The following is a 14591-nucleotide window of genomic DNA, read 5'->3' on the forward strand; positions in this document are numbered from 1 at the left end:
GATTTGGTGTGTGTCTGTGTCTATGCTGGGTACTTAATGAGCTCTTTCAGTCTGGGAACTCATGTCTTTTGTTTCCTTGTAAATTTCTTGTATGATCTCTTTGATAATTTCCTTCCCTCATTTTCTCTTCCTGGATCCTCTATTATGGATATCAGCCCTTCTGGACTGTTTTTAGTTATATTCAATTATTTGCTATTTTTCATTTCTGTCATTTGTTAGCTTGTATGTTTTACTTTGGGAGAGATTTCCTAAATCTCATTCAATGGTTCCATTGATATATATATTTTTAAACATAGTGTAGAGACATTTAATAATCAAAAGCTCTTTTAAAAAAACTCTCTGGGGGCTTCCCTCGTGGTCCAGTGGCAAAGAATCTGCCTTCCAGTGCAGGGGAGGTGGGTTCAATCCCTGGTGGGGGAACTAAGATCCCACATGCCGTGGAGCAACTAAGCCCACTTGCCACAACTACTGAGCTCCAGCGCCTCAGTGAGAGAGCCTGTGTGTCACAAACTACAGAGCCCATGCACCCTGGAGCCTGCGCACCACAACTAGAGAGAAAACCCGCACGCCACAACTAGAGAGAAGCGTGCACCACACGAAAAATCCCGCATGCCTCAACAAAGACCCTGCGTGCCACAACTAAGACCCGACACAACCAAAGAAAAAACCTCTCTGAATGTTCTTTTTATAACTGTATGTTTTTGTTTCATTAACTTTTATCTGTCTTAGGATCTCAATTATAGACACACATTTTGTTTTCTTTAACTGTCTGCATTGTTTTTGTTTGTTTTGATATGTCTTTCAGATTACAGAATTGCCTTAAATATCTGATGTTCCTTGGTTTTCTATTCATATTTAAAAATAATGCACTAAAATCTGTTTATAATCTCTTTGTACTTGAGTGGGGTTTATGGACTGGTGGGCTTCACTGTGGGGTGATTTGATTGGTTATTTTTTGAGACTTCCCATGTATCAGAATATTTTCTAATGGATTAAGTATTGTTTCCCCAAAGAGCAACCTCCGATTTTTTGTAGGGGAAGAATATATTGGATTACCTCTTGGAAGCCAAGATGGGGGGAGGAACACAGAGAGGTTCCTCTTATCATGCTGTGTGATTTAACTTAACACTCCTGTTTTCAGTATGGTATTCCCACCCTCTCTTGATTGTCATGTTTTCAACTCTAGAACGTCTTTGGTTTAACATACACAGAAAACAACCCTTTATTCTTCTGCTGGAAGAAAGGATGAGCAGAAGCTCAGCTGAGTGGAAGGGGTAGAAATTCAGGGATCTGGGAATCTATTTTCATAAAGACTTCCAAGCAGTCATCTTACTTTCAGTCTTATTTCCACCACCATTCTCAGAAATATCTTCTCTAATTCCAGATCCTTTCTCAGATAGGGTAAATTAGTCTTTCTTTACTGCCAGAAGTTTATCTTTTTCTGCCGTTTCAGGGGCAGTGAATTCAACCTTTAGGGAGAGCTATGGTTTTTAAAAATTGTGTTCAGGTTGTAAATCAATAACACAAAAAACAAGTAACCTGACTAAAAATGGGCAAAAGACTTGAATAGATTTTTCTCCAAAGAAGATGGATAAATGGCCAATAAGCACATGAAAAGGTGTTCAACATCACTTATCACTAGGAAAATGCAAATCAAAGTAATCATGAGATAACCCTTCACGCCCATTAGGGTGGCTACTCTTAAAAAACTATAGAATAACAAGTGTTGGTGAGGAGGTAGAGAAATTGGAACCCTTGTGCATTGTTGGTAGGAATGTAAAATGGTGCAGCTGCTATGGAAAACAGTGTGGCAATTCCTAAAAAATTAAACTTAGCATTACCGTAGAATTCAGCAACACCCCTGGGTATGTACTGCAAATGATGGAAAGCAGGAACTTGAACAGATATTTGTATACCCATGTTCATAGGAACATTTTTCACAAGAGCCAAAAGGTGGAAACAACCCAAGTGTCCATGGATGGATGAATGGGTAAACAAAATGTGGTATATACATACAATATCATTCAGTCTTAAAAAGAAATTATGACACATGCTACAATATAGATGAACCTTAGGGACATAATGCTGAGTGAAATAAGCCAGGCACAAAAGGACAAGTATTGTGTGATTCCAGTTATATGAGGTACCCTAGTGTCGTCAAATTCATAGAGACAAAAAGTAGAATGGTGGCTTCCAGGGGCTGGGGAAGGATGAAATGGGGAGTTATTGTTTAATGGGTTTGGAGTTTCAGTTTGGGAAGATGAAAAAGCTATGGTGATAGATAGATAGTGGGGATGGCTGCACAGCAATGGGAATGTACTTAATGCCCCTGAACTGCACACTTAAAAATGGTTAAGATGGTAAATGTTATGTGTATTTTTACCATAATTTAAAAAAATGTGTTTCAGCTGAAATAGGCCAACCAGAAAGTTTTACCTAAAGGACTCTTTCTACACCTCTAGTTCTTGTGACACTAATGGAGACATTTGAAGACAATAATCAATGAGGGAACAGAAGATTCCAGGTCTTCTCTTTTCCAGACTAATCTCCCCACTCAAGGGCCTATAACCTTTTCTACATGACCTGTTTTTTTTTTTTTTTTTTTTTTTTCATGACCTGTTTTTTTAATTTGCCCTTCTCTATCTGTCATCCGGTTTGGGAATGCCAGAGAACTCAGAATTATTAGCACTGTTCAATGGGCAGTGAGTAACTTTTTCAGTGTTTGTTTTATGGAAATGTTAATGTACCTCAAGACACTGTAAGGTATTTTTGGAAATGAAGAGTTTTGTGGTCAAATGAGCTAAACAGCTATTGCTTGAATTATTGTTTTCGTAGGCTTTTCCAGAGTATTTAATAGGCTAATGTGCACTGGCGTCTCCAAGAGCAGGATAGAGGATTTGGGGCTTCTCAAGCATTTTGGATCGCAGTCTTCTTTTCCATCTCAGTACAGTTTTCCATGGAACAACGTTTGGGAAATTTTTCGCACATGTAATTATTAACTCTGTTGTATATACTGAGTCCCGTCAGTTTATGAATTTTCATAAGTGTATGCTCCAAGTGCAGAAATAGTTCTGGATCTAGGCTATGGAGCTTTTGGAAAGAATTTCTTCCAAAAAGAATTTCAGTTCTTGGAAAGAATTTCCCTGGAATGTCCTCTGAGAAAGTCAACATGATTTCTTCTTGTATGATACAGAAACATATGCTCTGCATACATACAAGACACTGTCACCCACAATAGACATTTGCCTAGCTCTAAGACTGAAAATTGAGTGAGATCATCTCACTTGAGTGTCATAAATCCCACTTTGAATTTTTCCAAGGCTCTGAAAGCACACAGATCTCATACACAGGTCCACAATTTCTTATTCAAAATCCAAAATGGCCAGATATATCTTGTAATTGGAAACTTTGTGAAATACGATATGATGCCTGTGCCATGATATTACACCCCGACAATGACTGGAGTTACACCCTTTTAAACGAATGCATCAGTATTTGCTGAGTATTCCTACTTGCTAGGAAAAATAAAGACTAGCTATAAACATATCAGTCTATATCAGCTTTTGTAGCCAAATGAGTTTTAGTGACTCACTTCCTAAAAATAGCATTTAGTTTCAGAGTCGTTTTTTGGATTTCAGAATGGAAAATAAGGGATCGTAGGCACACTAGTGAAAATGAGGCTGGGTTAATACTAATAACTTTTGTTACCAACAGGCTGCATATTTTTCAATAGTTTACTCTTTGGAGGAACAGTGGAAAAGTATCCAGAGAGAGAATCCTTAGGGCAAAAGGGCAGGGGTAACTGTTCTTAAATCTAATTCCCTGGCCTCTCCTCCAGGGATGGGGGGCGGGGAAGGGAATGGGGAGGTAGTGTTTAATGGGGACAGGGTTTCAGTTTAGGAAGGTGAAGAATTCGGGAGACAGATGATGGTGAGAGTGGCAGTGACATTAGTGCCACTGAAATGTACAGTTAAATAGGGTTAAAATAGTATGTTTTATATTATGTGATTTTCACCACAATAAAAAAAACATTTAATAAAGAAAAGCTAGTTCCTTGGCCCCTCCTGCTTGATTCTCGTTCATATAGTCTTAGAAAGATGAACTCATTTGTTCTAATTCTCCGCCTTCCTCTGAGGAAGGTGAAAACTTCCAAGTTACTGGAAAACAAAACACAAAACCAGAAAACAGTGAGGATCAAATGGTTGTGGGATCTAAGGTGACACAGCAAATCTAGGATGGAACTTTCAAAAGTGAGTATCATTTAGTTTATGTAGTGGATAAACCAAGGGCCAGAAGTTAGAAGGTATGACTGTGTTACTTACTACTTGTGTGACCTTTGGAAAAGCCCATATTCTTGATCTTTCAGTTTCCCATTTACCCAGTGAGGATCCAACAATCATTTTATGGTCCATTTAGTATTTCTAATCAAAACAACCTTATCCACAAAGAAGTTAACTGCAGGTGAAATATCTGTGTGGTCGAAAAACAATCGAACAAAGAAACAACGAACAATGACATTTCTTGCTCCTGGAGGATCTCCTTCTGGAAAAGAAAGCTACCCTGAAAGACATGCATAGAAATTTATTTCCTCCGTGCTTGTGGGCATCTTACTGTACTCATAGCATATTGTGCTATATACTATATTAAATGTCTTAAATGTCTGCAATAAGGATTTCATTTAGATTTAATGTCAGAACTGTAAACGTTAATGAAATGCTAATAGAGTGATTAACAACACATGCTTTGAAGTTCCTCAAATATGCACAAAAAAAGAGAAGACCTTATAAGAAAAATGGAACTTTACTCTGTAGTTTTTTTTTTTTTTTCTTTTTTTTGGAGTTGGAGTATCTCTCAAATGCTCGGTTCTGAATAAACAGAAAAACAGCAGGAGGATAAAAAAACAAGGCTGAATTTCAGTCACACGGATCTCAGCAAGAAGTAAAAATAAACTCTTTAAATGATGTTTCTTTTCCACAGCTCCCAGAGGCAGGTTTGGTAAAAAGTAACTTGAAAATAGACAGATTCATCTTTTTGCCTTTCCCTGACTCTGCTGATTCTGTAACTTCTTCCATATTAATTAAAGATTTCTGGGAGTTTGCTCTTTTTCTCCCTTTCTCAGAGAGCCACCTAAGAACACAAATACTGGAACAGAACCTGTCTTGTAATTTTGTGATATCCTAATTTCAGGAAAAGAGCACAGAGCTATTACCTCAGAGTTTACCTGGTCCAAGCTCCCCGCTTATCGATGAAGTCTAGAGAATTGAGGTGATCTGTTGGGCCTCACAGCTAGTTTGTGAAAGATCTGTGACTGATCATAGCTCAGACCAGTACCTTTCCCCCCAATACTGCATGCTGTCTGCTGTCCTCAATTAAACTAAGACAGTGTCCTTCATAACTCACTGTTGCAGTAAATACCTCTGTGATATGGCATAGAGTTAGACGGTTCAACCACGACATGAGCTCCATGTAGCTGGGTCCTTACAAGTTCAGCACCTGAGAAAAATTAAGTGGAGAATTGAAAATCATATCCAGCTGGACGTTAGCATGTGTTAAACAGGGTTTTGATGTTAAAGGTTTTAAGTGCGTGACTGGTACACCTCAGGGCAAGGCCCAATCTTCCCTGAGAATCTGTTCTTGCTTTTCTTTCTTTTCTCCTTTAATCAATCCCATTCAGTTTTCAATTCTCTTTCTCACTTTGCAAAGTGCCAGACAAATTACTGGTATCCTCTATGAACCTCTGGTTTCTTATTGGTTTCGGAACTCATACCCTCTTGAGAATATTTCAAGGTAAATCTTGGTCAAGACACATTTAATAAAATTTTAGGGACACAATTAAAGCTAAAACCTTTATACAACTTTTATAGCTCTTCATCTTCCATTTTCTCATTCTCTTCTGGAATGTATTCTCTTAATGCTTTACGTTTTCTCTAAAATTCTTTCTGCTCTTCTTTAACAACATGTCTTCTGAACTATGGGTGGTCTCAAAGTCTTAAGATTATTAATACAAAGTTGCTGACATTCAGCTCTTTTTGAAGTATGAAGATGGCAACTTCATTTGGTTCAACCTAATACATTGTAAAGCAATTTGGAATATACACATTTCAGCAGAGATTTTTTTTTCTTAAAGTAGAGAAACTATGTAATAAAACCATGATTTTTATTGAACATTGTAATGTAGAAATTTAAAGATTTTAAAGAAGAATTCTGCTTAGATGATTTTGTTTGTTTGCTTATAGTATAAGTAATTTTATGTCCCAGTTTGCCCGCAAACCTCCAGGTTTGGCCTGTTGCCCAGCATTCTGTCTGTTTTAGCATTTGCTCAGGATTTTTCTCAAACAAAGTATTAGTATTAACTGTGGCATCAACAGAATAATACCACCTTGTTAGGTTGGTTTTGGTTGATCTCTGCTTTGTGTCTAACATCTGCTCTGATGCTTTTTAGCAGTATGTGAACTACATGCATAGTGAACAGAGGTCTTAGCTTAAGGTGTAGTCAAATCACTTTTTAGACACAACAAATAGATGTCTCCTTTTCAAGGGAGGAATGTCAGGTGCTCATTGATAAAGAGAAATGTGTTCAGATACAAGCAGTGTGGGATAGCTAAGCCTTTCTGGTTTTGAATGGTGCTGGGAGAGGCATTTGAATTTGCTGCCCTGGTGGCCACTCCATTTGCCAGCCAGTCATGGCATGGCCTTGCCAGGACTCCTGCCAAGGCCTGAGAGATGCTCCAAGCTACCATGTTACCAGTTGGCAGGATCAATGACAAACATGGGAAATTCTGTTAGACATGCAAAATGTGTGAGCTAGAAGCTGGTCGGTCCTGTGTAGATCGCATTGTGAGTAGGGTGAATGGCTTCACCGTGGTGATTTTGTCACCTTGTGTATGGTATAGATCTACAGCCACTATCTAATTGTTTGGTGATACTTTTTTTTTTTTTGCAATAAACCTTTTTGACAGAAATAAGTTCGAAAGGAAGAAAAGTGCCCTTGTAATGAAAATTTAAGTACTAAATTTTCATTCTCAAGAAAGTTGATGATGAATGTGTAACTTTCACAAAATGTTTGTCCACAATTACCATCCACCTCGGAAGCTGTGTTGCCATCACTGACCACATGGAAACAAAAACACACAAATCTGCTGAATAAGCATGAACACCCACGAGAGAATTAGTAACTTAAGAAGACTGTTCCTGAACGCAGTAATTTAATCATTGCAGTCTAGATGGTGTGTTCACATATATAATGTGAAGCTTAGCTTTTTATGTACACTTTTAAAATAATTGTTCTTCTGAATTAATTTCTCTTATTTTTTTATTCCTAGTTTTCTTCTGTACATAGTACAAAAACTGAATTAATACTGTTACTGTGTTGGCTCCGTTGACAGAAGAAAATACTCGCTAGCAGTTAAATGATGACAGTTTTGTATTACTGTGATCAACCGGTTTCTCATCTGAGCCACAGAACACAGAAAACTGATTTGGGAGACTGTTTTCTCAATTCTTCCAAAGATGGTACATAACTAGTGCCATTCCAGGTGTGCATACCACGACATACAACCAATGCCTTGGAGTATTAGAGCTTCATTCTCTTAAAGAACCCTGGCTGAAAAAGCCCGAGTCACATGTTTCACATTGAAAATCCATAAAGATAATACCAAAAATATCAAAAATCATCTTCCGCCTAGTCATAGAATCAAATAAAGCTTTTGGAGGTTCATTCTTTCAAAGGTGAAATTTCGGACATCATTTTGGATACTATTATAAATTCAGTTAAAAATTCCAACATTGAGACAAAATTATGTGTTTTGTGATGGTATTACAAATTCAAAGTTTGGTGAAGCACACCCTCATGATACAGTCAGTGTTGTCACTAAATGGAGAAATTTACAGAACAGAAACGTATATGGAATTAATGGGTATTGTATTATTCAAATTGTGTCCATGCAAACAAACCACAGTATTCCACAGTCAAAATAAAAGCTATTGCTGACAGCATTTACATCTATTTTTATAAATATGGTTAGAGTAATTAAACTTAATGTTTTGTTATGAAGCCGATGCTGAATTTGAAAATGTAAATAAAAGCAGGTATTTTCTTGCTACATTTCATAAATCAAAACGTACACGTGTTTAAACCTATGTAATTGACTTACATGTCCCATAAAGTTATTGAAATGAAATGTTTTTGTAAATAAGTTCTCTGGTTTTAATTGCATTTTGTTCCAAATCATTTGGACATCCTTTATTAAAGCTTTCAATAATTGACACACCAGAAAACTTGAGCCTTTGAAAACATCAGCTTTTTTAAAGTTTAGAAAATTGCAATTACTAAAATCAAAATTTGCAAGCAGGAACGTTATTAATTGAACATTAATACAAATGCAGAAGAATTGATCTTGCATACGAATGTAGGGGCACATCTCATCCAATGAGATTGTGAGAGCCTCAAACTGTATGAGCCTTAATTCTGAACTTCAATGAGACCTTGAAATATTTCAATTTGAGGGAAGGTTCTTTTCATGGAACTTTTATTTTTAATTAGATGCATTCATATTTTCTACCAGAATGGAAATGAAGTTGAGAAGACTGAGAACTTTACAGCATTTACATTCTGTGAATCTTTTTTTTTTTTTTTTTTTTTTTTTTTTTTTTTTTTTTTTGCTGTACGTGGGCCTCTCACTGTCGTGGCCTCTCCCGTTGTGGAGCACAGGCTCCGGACGCGCAGGCTCAGCGGCCATGGCTCACGGGCCCAGCCGCTCCGCGGCATGTGGGATCTTCCCGGACCAGTGCACGAACCCGCGTCCCCTGCATCGGCAGGTGGACTCTCAACCACCGCGCCACCAGGGAAGTCTTCTGTGAATCATTTTTAAATGTTGTAGATAGAGACATCTTATTTGAAGAATTTGGTAATATAAAAATATTTATCAATGAAAGTAGTTTGGATGGAAACCAAACGACAGAGACTTTAAAGATAATTTAGCTGAAATATTTGTACATTTTCTTGCAAATAATTAGAATTAAGAATATCCCCTATGGAGCAGAATTTGTTTTGACCTCACCTAACCATCTATAGAGTTTTTTCAGTTAAAAATAATACGGTGTAAAGAAGACATGATTGACAATTCCAGTGATTTCAAATTTATTTAATAAAACTTCAACTTTTGAGAAGATTGTCAGAAACTTTACTGTGTTAGACACAGTAAAGAAGATTAAAAATAATATTACTACCTTAATAAAAATAAAATCTTCAGATATGTATTTGTGACAGTTTTAGAGGCTGCTGTGTGTAATAAACTGATTTAAATATTTAAAAGTAAGCCAAGAATAATTACTCCGCAAAAGTTTTTTTCATGTTCAGAAAATTGGTATAAGGAAGTTGTAAAATATTTGCTTTAATGGACACAAATATATGATTTTTTGTCTTTTAGAGATAATTTTGAAAGTCTTTTTGAATAGAACAATTTTATGTATCTCTCAATATAAAACCTAGGTTTTATTTTTTTTAATTATTTTTTCTATTATTATTTTTGGCGGATAATGTGTTTTATTCCAATTAACTATTTATACTATTGTCATTAGAAATGCCACTGATCTTACTTGCCTCATTCTGGTTTTTATTCTTAATACATACTTTTCCTATTTTCCTGATGATTATAATGCAAATATTATCAAATTTTGATTCTTCTTCAACTAATAAGTCACTGTGACACATTACAATTATATACCTGTACAAATAATTATATATGAATTTATTTTTCCTTAATCATTGGTGAAAAGGGAATAGCATACTTTAATCCTCTCTCTTCTTTTTTTTTTTATTTAACATCTTTATTGGAGTATAATTGCTTTACAATGTTGTATTAAAAACTGAGTTTTTAAAAGCAAGAAATAACTTGTGGAATAATCTCCCTCTTCCTTCCTTTCTTCCTTTCATTTTGGCTATGTCCTCTTCTCCTTTCAGGGCCAGTTCAAGCCTGATGCTTTATGTATGCTAAGATTAAATACTGTCAATATAAATACACCTTTTCGACATCTATCTTCACTTCCTCTCTCCCACATTTTCCTATTGGGACCAGGAAGGATTTCTCTGAGCCTTTTATTCATCGTGGATTACTCATCATCTGAATCACCTTTGACTCCATTACCTTGCACTGAATTATCTTTTCATACACTGCCTATGGCTTTTAGGTGACGTATGTCATGGCTTATAGCTTTTGTGTCCCTGTATAAGGGTTGGTGCTCAAAAAAGTATGTGTTGTTGAGGACTGTATTCCATACTATAGTCAAAGAAGATAGTCTGGATTCTAGATGGAGGGAGGGGCGGGTTACAAAATTAATGTATGACTGTGTCAAATCAACTGTTTTTATAGTCTTCTTTCTAGCAGTAGAAAGAGCTCCTGCGATAGTTCTGGTTCTGCGGAATATAAGAAAGGCCAGTTGGGGGTGGGGATAGGGGTTGGGACGTTGGTGGAGGCTTTTAATTTAGTTGATCCAAAAGGATGAAAGGTGAACTAGGAGGGTGATGTATAAGATTATAAACATTGAGAATAGATGTATTCTAGAATAGTCATATTGGTCAAAAAAATGGTATTTTAGAAATACAGTAGGTAAAAGAAAATGTCAAAACCAAGGACATTAAAGAAAAGGAAGAAAATTTTTATTGTAATAGGAAAATATGGGAGAGAGGAAGTGAAGATGGCTGTTGAAAACATGTATTTATTTTGATAGTATTTTATCTTAGCCTAGCCTAAAATGTGATGTGTTCACATTCATTAATAGAAACTGATTGAAAAGTTGTCAGTGGGGTGGCAATGCAGAGAGGAAAGAATGGTTTGGTGCAAATAATGCTACACAAAAAATGTTATATTTTAGAGTCTCCTACAGGTACATTGTCTCCAGCATTAGCTTTCAGCAAAACAACAGCAGCAAAAGACCCTAGTGATTTTAAAATGAGGTTATTGATACCAACGTGTGCTGGGAATCAAGCCATAATTAGCATTCAAAGATTTATTATTAGGTTAAGAGCATTTCAAATCGACCATATCTTATGTACATATAAGATAATCTCTTAAAGGTCATGCCTCTTGGAGACACTTGTTTTCTGACATCTTCATATCCCAGCCATCTGCAGAGGCATGGGGGAAAAATAAACAAAAGTATAAATAGATAAGACAGAGAATGAATTTTAACCTCATCTAGGTATGGAAAACATGGAAATAATAGCACATGCCTTTTCTAGACCACACTTCCAGATTACAAAGATGAGTGAGAGAGGAAAGTTAACTTTGGCAAATAAATATGTTTAGAGTCTCCTAAATTTCTTGGCTTCTCTTATTTTTCAAGTGATTATTAAGAGGGAATTAGGGAACCTCAATATGGTGTAGAGAAGGGTTTCAGAATTGGACTTTGGAGACTTGAGGGTTTTTTATTCCAGACGAGATTGCAGTGACCTTGAACAAAGCAATTCAGCCCTGGGTCTCAGTGTCTTCACCTCCCAAAGAAGGAATTGTGGTAGATGACAGCTAAGTTACTTTCTGACAAATGATTTGAAAACCTGTGTAGTGATAATATGACCCCTTTATCCAAATGGGAAGATGCAAGGGGTAGAAACCATGAGAGCAAAGGAACTGTCCAGGGTGCTTAGAAACACTGGGGTCCATTCATTCTCTGGAGTTATGATCAGAAGCCACAGTATGACTCCATCTGGTATTCATCCAGCATCTCTACTATGTTAAATGCGTAGTAAGCTATTCTGTCAGTATCAAGTGTGTATAATTCAAAATATGATCAATTTCCTTTTGCTTAAGGGAGAGATTACATATTTAGAATCATCTCTGCTCTGTCTTCAACTAGTTGCTGGCCTTTAGATCAGTCATTCCATCCATTGGTTATTTAGAGCAGGATATCAGAGTAGATTTCATGGCATACTTGCAATATTGATTTTCCAAGAGTCATCTTGGGACAGGTGAGGATGCGTACATTGTTAAAGAGATGGAAGGGACGGAGATGGAAAAACACACCTTTGACAACGGTACGAAAATAAAGAGAAAGGAAAGAGGAAGAGGAAGACCTGAAAGACAGGTAAGGGGAGCTAATTATAATTAAGCAATCCTCAGTTGCTTGACCAGACCACACTGAAGGAGGTTGTGGATGTGTGTACACTATATTAGCTTGTCACAGCATGACCTTGTACTCCATCATGAATTGCCATAACTTCTTGCTGATAACCTACTTTGGGGTGGGGAAAGGTGCAATGAGAACGTGCTGCTTTTGAATCATAGTGAGACATAAGCCTACTGGGTGGAAAGGGGGGAGGTGAGAACTCCTTGAAGTTGAAATACTTGTACAAAGTCTATATCTTTTTCCCTTCTAGGACTGAGGAAAGAGTATAGACAGCAATCTTCTGGCATCAGTGTTCAGGCTAAGGACTATGGACTGGGGATCTGAAGTTGTAGGCTTAATGTGACTGGTAGAGATCTTTTAGGAAAGTGTGATGCTCAAAGTGATGTGGCAGCATCACTGAGGTCACTCTGGCACAAAAGACCCCAAGGAAGAGTTTGGTAAGAATTAGACCGTGTCAGGGTCCCTGCTTAGCACAGAAGAATTTTGGTCTCATCAGAGGATTTGCAGAATGGATAAGATAACCAAGGCAGAAGCCTAGCCACATGGGCTCATTAAATGGGAAGGATTAATAGGAATTTACCCTATAGACATATGGATGCCAGGCCTCTTCTCAGGTCTGCTGAATACCAGGTTATAGCAGAACCTGGGGAGAAGGAAGGGTAAAGGGTGCTCAGAAATTATGGGAATGAATGACTGAATGATTTAGGGTTCTATTTGCTTAGACTGAGAATCAATGAGAAGGGACATTTAGGGAGAGAGACGTTTAGCTCTTTCTTTCAACATGTCGAGTTTGAGGTTTTTATGACATTGTCAAAGGAGGCTATGCAGGAGGTGGTCAAAATATGACGTTGGTTTTGAGAAAACTGCCGCAGGATGATTTAACACCCTGCATACTGACTTTGATTTTCCTCCTACCTTTACGTCTCTTGGGAATTTCCCCTTATTTCAGCAATTTCTTTGATATTTATCGAGCGTTTCTAGGGGTTTTGTAGGTGGGAGGTTTTCAGACTCTCAGCTGGCCTTATGGCTGGGGAGCAGCCTGAACACATTGCCTACTTAATAAATACTACCGGGTAAATGAATAAATGGAAACTGAGGATTAGGAGTACATTTGATGGGAAGAGTAAGGTAAAGCTTTCAACAAAAAAGGGCTGATAGAAAAGTCAAAATACCTGGCAAGGCATCCAGCCCTGCTGAGTGTCAGGAAGCGGGGGAGGAGTCACCTCTGTTCAGACGCAGCGGACGGGGAAGGAGGCCTGAGATTGGAAGGGGCACTGGAAGATTGTTAGGTCCCTTTTTTCTTAACATCTTTATTGGAGTATAATTGCTTTACAATGGTGTGTTAGTTTCTGCTTTATAACAAAGTGAATCAGTTATACATATACATATGTTCCCATATCTCCTCCCTCTTGCATCTCCCTCCCTCCCACCCTCCCTATCCCACCCCTCTAGGTGGTCACAAGGCACCGAGCTTATCTCCCTGTGCCATGCAGCTGCTTCCCACTAGCTATCTATTTTACATTTGGTAGTGTATATATGTCCATGCCATTTACAATGTTGTGTTGGTTTCTGCTGTACAGAAAAGTGAACCAGCTATACATACACACATATCCCCTCTTTTTTAGATTCTTTTCCCATACGGGTTATTACAGAGTACTGACTAGAGTTCCCTGTGCTCTACAGTACGTCCTTATTAATTGTCTATTTTATATACAGTAGTGTGTATACGTCAGTCCTAATCTCCCAGTTTATCTCTCCCCCCACCTCTTTCCCCCCTGGTAACCATAAGTTTGTTTTCTACGCCTGTGACTCTATTTCTGGTCACTTTTAAGAAGCAAGTTCCTATATGTGATGAAAGAAGAACGTGGTTTGCATTTCTCCAGTGATTAATGATGTTGAGCATTCTTTCATGTGTTTGTTGGCAATCTGTATATCTTCTTTGGAGAAATGTCTATTTAGGTCTTCTGCCCATTTTTGGATTGGGTTGTTTGTTTTTTTGATATTGAGCTGCATGAGCTGCTTGTAAATTTTGGAGATTAATCCTTTGTCAGTTGCTTCATTTGCAAATATTTTCTCCCATTCTGAGGGTTGTCTTTTCATCTTGTTTATGGTTTCCTTTGCTGTGCAAAAGCTTTTAAGTTTCATTAGGTCCCATTTGTTTATTTTTCTTTTTAATTTCCATTTCCCTAGGAGGTGGGTCAAAAAGGATCTTGCTGTGATTTATGTCACAGAGTGTTCTGCCTATGTTTTCTTCTAAGAGTTTGATAGTGTCTGGCCTTACATTTAGGTCTTTAAACCATTTTGAGTTTATTTTAGTGTATGGTGTTCGGGAGTGTTCTAATTTCATTCTTTTACATGTAGCTGTCCAATTTTCCCAGCACCACTTATTGAAGAGGCTGTCTTTTCTCCATTGTATATTCTTGCCTCCTTTATCAAAGATAAGGTGACCATATGTGCATGGGTTTATC

Source organism: Phocoena sinus, chromosome 8 (genome assembly GCF_008692025.1).
Source record: "Phocoena sinus isolate mPhoSin1 chromosome 8, mPhoSin1.pri, whole genome shotgun sequence".
In the NCBI taxonomy this organism is placed as follows: domain Eukaryota; kingdom Metazoa; phylum Chordata; class Mammalia; order Artiodactyla; family Phocoenidae; genus Phocoena; species Phocoena sinus.